Source organism: Eucalyptus grandis, chromosome 10 (genome assembly GCF_016545825.1).
Source record: "Eucalyptus grandis isolate ANBG69807.140 chromosome 10, ASM1654582v1, whole genome shotgun sequence".
Classification (NCBI taxonomy): Eukaryota; Viridiplantae; Streptophyta; class Magnoliopsida; order Myrtales; family Myrtaceae; genus Eucalyptus; species Eucalyptus grandis.
Window position 1 is genome coordinate 4,210,700 of NC_052621.1, and position 11,375 is coordinate 4,222,074.

Genomic DNA, 11,375 nt, shown 5'->3' on the forward strand with positions numbered 1-11,375 from the left:
ATGCTTGATTTAAGTATCATTATCACATCCGACAATCTCGTCATATCACATATTATGACCATCTTCATGTTCCATTACAATTAGATAATTAGTTAAGGTGTTAAAAGATATGTGACATTCCTTTGGAAGATCTGGATTTGATTTGATTATGTATATATCAATAAAGGATTAGATTTGCTTCCGCCTCGTCCTTCTGCTGAAAAATCTTCAACCTACAGAAAATACGTTGCATTCAGCATTAGGGTCAATTCTTGAAGGAAAGTTTTTTTTACTTACCATGGTCTCCCCGCAAGCCAGCGTCTCTGCCACCAGCAACCCATCGACTGGAGAAACAATGCCTCAAGACTTGCTGGCTCAGCATCATCCCGCGACACTCAGTTGTGGAGCGACAACAGACTCAAGTTCAACCTGTACAGTGGCAACCCACGCAAACTCAGCTCAACTTGGGGCAACCTTGGTGGGCCAACCTTACCAGTGGATTCCCTGTCCACCTTATTTTGGGCCAAGCCCAAATTCGTCATCACCTGCATATGTGGGCCACCAGAGCTACATCCAAGCCGATGGGAGCCCACCAGCCACGAATGGGGCAAGCCCACCTTAGATTGGAGCGAGATGGGCGGGTCGGAGAGCGGGTATTTGAACAAATCCCTACACGGGTTTTTATCATGCGGGTTATCCAATCGGATCGAGCGAATCGGGTCAAGGAACGAATACCTACCCGAACCTCGCACCCGGCTTTCTACCGTTTCCAGCGGCGGCGCTCACTAGATGACTAGAACCCGGCGACCCACTGTTCATTTCCACCGCCAATGGGCCAGAGCTACAACTAATCAGCTAGCAGCTGACCGAGCCAAAGAATTATACAAGGTGGTCACAGGAATTTCGGCGTGCCCTAGCAACAAAAGACAAAGATGGTTTCCTCAACAGAACCATCCCAGTGCCCGTGGATGAATGCCTAGCCCGACTCTGGAGGAAGAGCAACCGCCTGGTCCAAACCTGGATCGGCAATTGCGTCTCCCCAGAGGTTGCGGCCGAACTCCCACCAACAAAAGACGCTAAAAATATGTGGGAGAATATCAAGGAAATGTACGGGAAGCTAGATCAAGCTAAAATTTTTACCCTAATGCAGGAGCTCAGTGAATTGAAGCAAGGGAACATGACGGTCACAACCTGTTTCAACAGGCTCTCGTCTCTATGGAATAACCTTGAAGCGGCCGAGGAGAAGCTCGAAAGCCAAGAATCCACAATCAAGCAGTATAGATCCATCAAAGACAGGGAGAAAGCTACACGCTTTCTCCTCATTTTGAACGAAACATACCTTGGTTTCGTTCACAGATCCTTGCCATGGATCCCATGCCGCCGATCAGGTGGATCTTTCAATTGGCTGTACAGGAGGAGAGTCAATGACTTGCAACGCCGGACCACACCAGGAGCAGTGAGAGCGTCGCGCTTGTAGCCCATGGAGATCGGTGAGACGCGGCTGCCGGGACCCCAACCCTAAATCGAGAGAGAGAGAGAGAGAGAGAGAGAGAGAGAGAGAGAGAGGCGAACAAAATTAGGGTTCCCGGAGGAGGAGCCAAGATCCTTTAAAATGGATTGAATGGACGGTCCAAATGGGATGTGAGGATCGAACGGCTCGCAAGTCTTTGATCTTGCGGTTGGATCCAACGGTGGACAGGAGCCCGCGCTTAAAGGGACGGACGACCAAATTTTTGCCACGTCATCAAGGAATTTCGCAAGGAATTTTAAAGGAAAGGGTTAAATATTTTGTGATTATTGAAAACGTACTAATCATTCAATTGACAATGTGCTGGAAATTGCATGGAAAGCCCGGTGAAAAGGAGAAAAAATTTCAGCAGCTTACCGAGTTACTGGACCGACCGATAAAAAAACTAACCAACCCATCTCATATAGTCAGTATCATCAGCTGATGCAGGCACTGCAAAAAATGGATACCTCAAACAAAGGAGCGAGTTTCTCAGGTATTACACATTGCTTAATTAACTCAATATCCAGAAAGGCATGGACAATTGATTCAGGGGCAAGCGATCATATTATATGTGACAAGGGATTTTTCTCAAGTATAAATGACAGATTGAATTTTCCTATTTCCGTGCAATTACCCAATGGAAATATTACTCACACCAATGAGACAGGAACAGTCAATCTCAGTCCCAGATTATTCTTAGAAATGTTCTCTATGTCCCAAAATTCCAATTTAATCTAATTTTTGTGTCAAAAGCCTATCAAGAAAATTCATGCCGAGTAGTTTTCAATGCTGACACATGTTTCTTTTAGGATCTTTTAACTGGAAAACTGATGGGCTTGGGTAGTCTCTCTAAAGGCCTTTTTTTATGGACTAGTTTCCCAAGTAATTTCAAATTTTCTTGCAATTCTTTGAATAAGTCATCATTGTGTAACTTGACTACCAATGATAGAAATTCCATTATGCATTTGAGATTGGGCCATAGTGCCTCCTTTCCATGTCCGCAATGTTCCAAATGTCCTCTTGCTAAACAATCTCGTACGCCCTTTCCATCTAGTAGCTCTCGAACTAGCAACATTTTTTCCTTGATTCATGTGGATATTTGGGGCCTTACCACACAATAAATCATGATGGATCTAATTATTTTCTCACCATAGTAGATGATTATTCTCGTGCGACCTAGATTTTCTTGATGCAGTCTAAGAATCAGGCTTATTCTCATTTAAAAAGTTTTCTAGCATTCTCTAAGAATCAGTTCGGCAAATCCATTCAGCGGATACATACTGATAATGGAAGAGATATCTTCAGCCATGATTACTCCCTATTATTTACTACATATGGCATACAACATGAGAGCTCATGTGTTTATTTGCCACAACAAAATGGAGTGGTCGAACGAAAACATCGTCACCTATTGGAAGTCGCACAAGCCTTGAAGTTTCAAGCATCAATTCTAGACGATTATTGGGGAGATTGTGTGGTCACAGCTGCTTACTTAATTAACCGTATGCCCACTCGAATACTTAAAGGGAAAACTCCATTTGAATTGTTATTCCGGAAGAAACCAGACCTAAAGCATCTCAAGGTCTTCGAATGCCTCTGCTATGTCGCAACAGTGGGACCTAGAGACAAATTGAGTCCACGTGCCCAGTGATGCATTTTCATGGGATATCCCAATTTACATAAAGGGTATCGGGTTCTTGACATTTCCACAAAAGAATTTCTTGTAAGTCGCGATGTCATCTTTCATGAAGACACCTTTCCTTTTTTTGAGCAGACAACTCTAGATGAAGATACAGGGATGACACCCTCTTCCCATGGCTTCTTATATGATGAAGTAATGTCTCAAGGTCCTACCTATATACTACTAGCAGAGTCGAGCAATATTCATCCCACTACTTCATTTATTCCAACAACAATATCAACACCTACTGAGAAGCCCAACTGCTCAAAAGATATTTTGGAAACAAGACTTGAAGATCCTGCTACTATTGAGCAAGATCAGGATATTGCGTTGCCGCCTCCCAATGAGACACATAAGGAAGTCACTCATCCAAGGCGTTACGGTCACACCACACAACCTCCCACTGGACTAAAAGTATATATTTGCCACTCATAACTCTCTAGGTAATTAGTATCCAGTCTCATCCTATGTTTCCTTTCATAGATTATCAGGAACATAAATGTTGTATTAGTCGCATCGAAGAAAAGGAGCCATCGGTTACAATGAGGCATCTGTTGACCCAAAATGGCAACAGGCCATGGAGGCAGAACTCAGGCACTAATTGACAACAAAACATGGGATCTTGTCCCACTCCCATCTAATCGTAAGCCCATTGGCTACAAATGGGTCTACAAAATAAAGTATCGTGCTGATGGTTCCATTGAACGATACAAGGCACGGTTGGTAGCTAAATGATTCACACAAAAGGAAGGTTTTGATTACCACGAGACATTTTCTCTGGTTGTCACCGATGTCACAGTTCGTTCTTTTTTTACTATTGCCGCCATTAATGATTGGACTCTACATCAAAGGGATGTACACAATGCCTTATTGCACGGCGATCTTGATGAAGAAATTTATATGGATATTCCTCAAGGCTTACGGAGATGGGGAGAATAGAGTATGTCATCTCTGTAAATCCCTTTACGAATTGAAGCAAGCATTCAAACAATGGTACGCAAATTTGCAAATGATCTTACAACAGCAGGCTTCCAACAGTCTAAACATGACTGTGCTTTGTTCACACGGACTAAAGGTATGTCATCCATTTATTTGATGACATATGTCGATGACATTCTTGTTATGGGAAATGATAAGGCCGCTATAAACAATTTCAAGGATTATTTACATGCTACCTTTCACATTAAAGACTTAGGAGCACCTAAATATTTCCTTAGAAATGAAATTGCTCGATCTGATTAAGGAATTTCCCTTAGTCAGCGAAAGTTTCTCTTAGAAATCATATCAGAAGTAGGCTTATCAGGATGCAGACCAACCATGATTCCCATTGAGCAGAACACTAAGTTGACTCTTTGCGAGAATACGATAAGGGCACATCTCAAAATGATAATTCCATACTCATAGATCCATCAGGGTATCAAAGACTTGTCGGGAAGCTCATATATCTGACTATGACTAGACCTGATATCTCCTATGCAGTACAGACACTTAGCCAGTTCATGCACAGTCCAAAGCAATATCATTTGGATGCTATATTGAAGGTTGTGAAGTATTTGAAGAAGTGTCCAGGACTGGGAATACTTTTATCTAAACAATGTGACATGAAGATGAAGGCATATTGTGATGCTGATTATGCTACATGTCCCACTAGTCGAAGATCGGTCACCGGATATTGCATCAAATTGGGAGAATCACTCCTCTCATGGAAGACCAAGAAGCAGCCTCATCGTATCTTTGCCTTCAGCCAAAGCGAGTATCGAGCCATGGCCAAAACCACTTGTCGGGTGGTGTGGATACAAGGGTTGCTTAAGGACCTCGGAGTACAAGTGCAAGGACCAACTAAATTATATTGTGACAATGATGCGGCTCTCAAACTGGCAGCAAATCCTATAGTGCACGAGAGAACTAAGCACATAGAAGTGGATTGTCACTTTACACGAGACAAGATCCAAGAAGGGATAATCGAAACAAAAGGAATTGGGACAGCAGAGCAGCCAACAGACATCTTCACCAAACCCTTGTGTCATCGACAGCATGCATATCTATTGAGCAAGCTAGGCGTCTTGGACATCTACAAGCCACCAGCTTGAGGGAGAGTGTTAGAAGATATGTGACATTCCTTTGGAAGATCTGGATTTGATTTGGTTATGTGTATATCAATTAAGGATTAGATTTAGATCTAGATTGATATAGATTAATACATAGAATTCTTTATTTCCATTAATTGTACAAACCTAGTTCTATATCTTTAGGAATCTGTACATTTACAAACAAAAAGAGAAAATACAGAAAAGCTTCGTTCTCCTTTCCTTCCTCTTTGCTTTCTTTCATAAGGGACAAGGTATCGATGGGGATAATACTCAGGATGCTGTCTTCTTTTGAGACTCGAATACAAGGCCATGCTTCTTTAAAGTACGATCAAATTTGGAATCTTGATGAACTCGGCCTATTGACTTGATAATTAGAGCAATGCTTGCACAAACCCATGGCTACTTTTATGCTAAAAGAAGGGTGCGCAGAGATTAAACTTAAGGGCTAGTTTTTTGTTTTTTGTTTTTTATCAAAAGAATGAAATTAAAAGAAAACAACCTTGCTAAATAGGCTCTGAGTTGATAGGTTTGTGCCTTTGAACATGTACTTTTCCAATGAGTCACAGATTCCTCAGTCTAACAGAAAAAGTATCTGGTAGAACGTTTTTCTAATCCATTGGAAACTTCGAAGTACTTGAAAGTCGAAAAGCCGGCAATTGTCAACATCAATACCCAAGGCAAAGATATCTGAATGCATGCAATGTCTCCCGCGTGCATGACTTTAGCAAAGACGAGCCAATAAGAGATGAAACGACCATCTTTATAGTTGAATTCGTTGATGAAGAAAATTCGTAATGTAATGGAAGGTGCGGAGTGACTTTTTCAGCGGACATTTCATATATAATAGAAGCATCTTATTGACGAGTATCCAAAGATACTTATTAAATAAATAAAAAATTCTGCACATAACACAAGACACTTTCTATCTTTCCATTGTTTTACAAGAGAGAAATAAGATCATGCAATTCATGCGCGATGACACAAGAGACATGGACCAGGTTTTAGAGAGCATCAAGAGGTCTGAGAGCGCAATCCTGGTCAGGACACGCAGAGAAATCAATGGCAGGTTCGTGGACTACCTCGCCGAGCTTGTTAGTGCAACATGCGGGTGGTTGGACGTGCAGGAAAAAAAGGTTGAAAAGTCAAAGAAAGTAGAAAGTGGAGGCTCGACTCAGTTTAAAAAGGAGAACGAGAGCTCACGAGAAAGAAAAAATAAAAAAGGGAGAGGGAAAGAAAGAAAGAAAGAAAGAGAGGGAAGAGAGCGAGAGTGCACACGCCACGGGATCTTACCAAGCCAATTCAACTCCACTTGTAATGCTCGGTAAATGCTTGCAACCTTCTTTTCACCAATTTGAGAAGTTTTCAGAATTAGAGCTTAAATTCAAAGTTTAGTGAAACTTGAGCCACAAAATCCAATTTTTGAGTTGAGTTTCGGGATTTCATGGAAATGACGGATAATGATATTGTGGAAACATGGGATTTGACAAGAGTCATTGTTTAGTTGGAGCGAAAATTTAGAATTTCACACGCGAGTTCTATGTTGCATTTAGGTTAGGTTAGCCACATAGTTGAGGTAGAGTTTTACTTGCCTTTGACATCAATTCTCATTTAATTGCTAGGATTATAAGATTGTCAACTCGCTTAGTTATGCATTGTTTGATTCAGGCATTCCCAAATGAGTGGTGCTATCTCTTTTTTAAGTTTATAAATTCATACTTTGAAAATGAAAAGTGAGAGACATCTTATGTGCAAAAGGCAAAAGTGATTTTTATGGCATATTTGATGCATAATTTCAAATCAAGCATTTGCTATCTTATTTGTTATTTGAAATGGTTTTGAAATGTGTTTATGAAATAAATTTGCAAAAGGTATTCTAGTGGATGAGTTAAACTACAAAAGATTACTATGAATGATGCATTTGGATATAAGGATTTGCAAGGATGTTGTTGTGGATTGGCATTGATGCTCAGTATTACTGTAAGCCCATTAAAGGACTTGTGAGTAAACATACTAGTTTAAAAATCCTTATGAGTTAGCCATTGGTAATATAGATGGAGACCTTGCCAAGGGAGCTTGGTCGTCTTGTCATTATGCATTATGTATGATCATGGTCAAATATCTACGCACGAGATTGGCCAATGAAATAAGCCATTGACATGTGCTTTTGAAGAGATTGATCAATGGGCCGTACCATTAACATTTGCTTTAATATTGATGTGAATTAAATATCTTCTATAAATATAGTTATGTTGAAGTGTATATAACTCATTCTCTGCTTATAAGTTTGTTATATCATGAAATTTGGTGTAATGAGTTATGTTTTGTGTCTAAAGCATGCATAATGGATGCCCAATCTACTTAATGATCTAGTTCTCGATTTTTTCCAAACTCTTCGATTTTCATGGTCAAAACAAAAAACAAGGAAGCTGTGGAGAAATTCATGACGAGTTGAATACATAGATGTAAGCTAACTAGCTACATACTATATAAGAACCGACACTCCTTGTTAAGGAGACAAGTTTCAACCTTTCTAGTCTTTATCTACTATGAACTTAATAATGTTTTCGACCTCAAAGAGACATTCAAACGGACATCTCCACAAACGATTTGAGTTTAAGGGGGTGATAGACATATTGTAGACCTGGATCATCGATTGATTCAGATCCACTTTGTATATGATGTAGTTGATTTTATACGAAATTCTGTAAATATTCTAACAAGGGACTGGAACCCATTGAGGGCTTCTTCCTTATGGTCCTGGTGGACTCGCAACTAGTTTTTCTTCTTAGGAATGTCTCGAAATTAGGTGTGAGCATAGTCCAAATTGAGTCGATCTAGTACCTAATCTAGGGACCAACCCGCATAGTGTTAATCCCCAATTTTTGGGACAGAAGACCTGTCACGCCTCGATCCTCGAGCACATGCCCATCCCTCTCTGGTCGATACAAATTTGCGACTTCCCAAAACAAGTCGCCGACCCTTTCTTTGTATTGCACATGTGGAAGCGAAAATAAATCCCCTGATAGTAACCATCTCAGAATAGAAAAGCAAGATAAACAATTTCACAAACAAAACACACTTTTATATACACACCGAGTCATGTATAAGGTCTATGACCAAAAGACTACAAAAACTGGCTTTCCAAAAAGAAGCGGTCCTAACTGACTTACACTTCATATCACCTCCTCTCAACTCCAAGTCCTCCACTTGACGACCCTAAAAATTTAACCCATGACAATTCACGCTTTAAACCCCGATTAGGAGGGAAATACACCCAGAGGCGTCCTAATCACTCAATCACACAATCATAGGGACTTACCTCGCCTCATATCCACTCTGCAGGTTAGTACAGTTTATATTACATATAGCCAAACAGATATGAGCAACAATTAAGCTTTAACAACTGGAACGCCACACTCAATTCTCAAATCAGCACAGGGGTCCTGATTATAGGGCCAAATCGTTATGACATGTCCCATACCGTATCACACAATTTTGTCATATAATCCGGCGCATTCAATTCCATTAATCATGCGTTCCTAGTTTTGCTCTCAGCATAGAGTACGGCCTACTTTCTGTTCAACAATCATCTAACATTGTCAGGCATCATCTCACACCATTGAGCACGGCAACGTCTTTCCTAGACGACTTTCCCGAAGGAGCATAGGTCAAAAATCTATTGCAACCGGCATCCTATTGTCTAGAGACGTCTCATACAAGGGTAACGTCCAGCTTAACAGCCCGGGACGATTTCTCTTAACCAACACACGATCATTCAATCATGGCCTAGGGCACCGTGCATTATACTCAAATGCCTCAATTAAAATGATGAACCTGTCATTTTTCTTCGTATTAGAAATACATGGTAAAATAGTCGTATATGGGTACACAGTCAACTCGAATTAGAAAAGAATTGATATCTTCCAATTTAAAATCTCACTGTTTTATATAGTATATAAAACCATTTTTGGTATTAAAATCCGACACTGAAATTTTCTAAATAAATAATGAAATTCACAAATCTTGGAATTAAATACTCAAAATTCCAATCAAAACTCAATTTGCACAATTTAACACCCAATTGCAGAAACTAACCACACAATTGTAATCAGCACGAAATTCTAGTCATCGACTATCCCGATCTAATTTCCAGAAAAATATTTAATAATTAATTAATTTATACAATTAACTAAATAATTCAATTTAAATACTAATAACCTAGGCCAAAATCACTAAATTAACCGCCTAAACGGGTCGGGAAAATTCCTAAACTGTCTAGATAAATATTACAGCTTATCTAATCCTTAATTAAGCTGTTCTAATCATCTAACGTGCACAGTTAACTAATTAAGTCTCTAATCTAATCTAACTAACCACCTAATTCACAATTAAATTAAACTAAATACTCTTTAAACGTCATTAACCTACTAAGAAAAGTTTAGTGCATAAACTCATTGGTTTATTGCGGAAACCAGTTCACCGCGACAATGACGCGACAACGGCCGAAACTCGGATTTGCGGCGCGTCAACGGGCTTGGACCGGGCTGAACTTGGCCCAACAAATCTCAGCCCAAATTGAGATTTGTTATTGAGTTAGGCTGGGCTTGCTTTACAGGCTTGGGCTGCTTCGCGGGCTTCAAGACTAGGCTGATCTTGCTTGGGCTTCAAAACTGGGCTGATTCTGGCTTGGGTTGCTGAAAATGGGCCGGTCAAATTTGTGTGGGCTGAACAAGAAAGCCCGAAGGAGCTGCTGAACCGGGCCCAAAACGCTGGATTCATGTGGGTTGAAAGTGGAGGATAACCGGTGGCTGAAGGAAGCGAAGAAGAAGGAAAATGTGCTGGCTCGATCGTGGCAGAAGATGGGCGTTGCTGGAGTTGACCGATGAAGACACGAGCTGATGGAGGGCGTGAGCTGGCAGCAGCTTCGGTGGACGCTGGAACCAAGTGAAGATGAAGAACGTGGGCTTTGGTCTTCGATGGGATGAGCCCGATTGTTGCTGGACGTGTGGGAAAATGAGGTCAACAAACCGACTGTGGAGATGTAGGGTTGACTGAGAGAAAACGTGGCCAAAATGAGGAGTCGTCGGTGGAGTGGGGTAGATGGAGTAGTGATGAGAGATGGGACGATGATGATGATGCGGGCGAGAGCTTGTAGAATCGGTGGGGCTTCAAGATACAAAATAAAAGAAAGAGGCAGCAATTTCGAAGAGGAACAAATGAAAAAAAGTAAAGACTGAAGGGGATCGGTGGCTTCGGTTGAAGAAAAATAAAGGAAAGCTGAAGCAGATGCGCGAAGGGGGGAGGTCGGCTGCGAAGCTTGCCCGATAAGACTGAAAATGGGAGTATATAAAGTCAAGGTTAAAATATCTTATTCCATCATGATTTTGTCCACAAAAGTCTTCAAGATTATCTACTTGTTTCCCCCAATTACTTTCTTGAAAATTAATACCACAATAATCCAATTTGAGTGCAAATGTTGCACCCCCCATCCTAGGTTCCGAATTTCACCAAATTAACTTCAATTTCCTCACTCAATTCTCCCAATCGACGTCCAAATTTGCCGAAGAAAAATCCCACAAACTCTCTATAAGTTCCCAACACTCAAAGGCTTAGTAAGGAGGCCAAAATCCATCCAATTTGGCCAATCCAAATTTCTGTTATTTTTCCGCAATATCCAAATCAATTTTTCGTAAAAATCTCAGAATCTCCGAAAATTCCTAAAATGAATCGTGACACGATAGAACTTTCAATTTTTGAAATCGGGTTCAAATTCGCGGTTAATTTCAATCTAATACGATTTTAGCGTGACCTAACCTCAGGTAACTTTCAGAAATTTTTAGTGCAATTGACCCATGATCGATTTATCTCGAGTCACAATGTACATCTTCGACACATTGGTGACTCTCAGTTGTTGTGAAAATCTTGAGATTTCAAATACGGACACCGATTACAAAAATGACAAAAAAATCGATCTAGTGCCATTCAACGATAATTTTGCAATTAGGTGAAATCACCCACATACTAATCACATACCTCTATCGAATCGACATATTTCCGGTCTCTGATCGATTTTTTTACGGTGCCGTAATGACCCTTATAGATCAACACGGTCGAG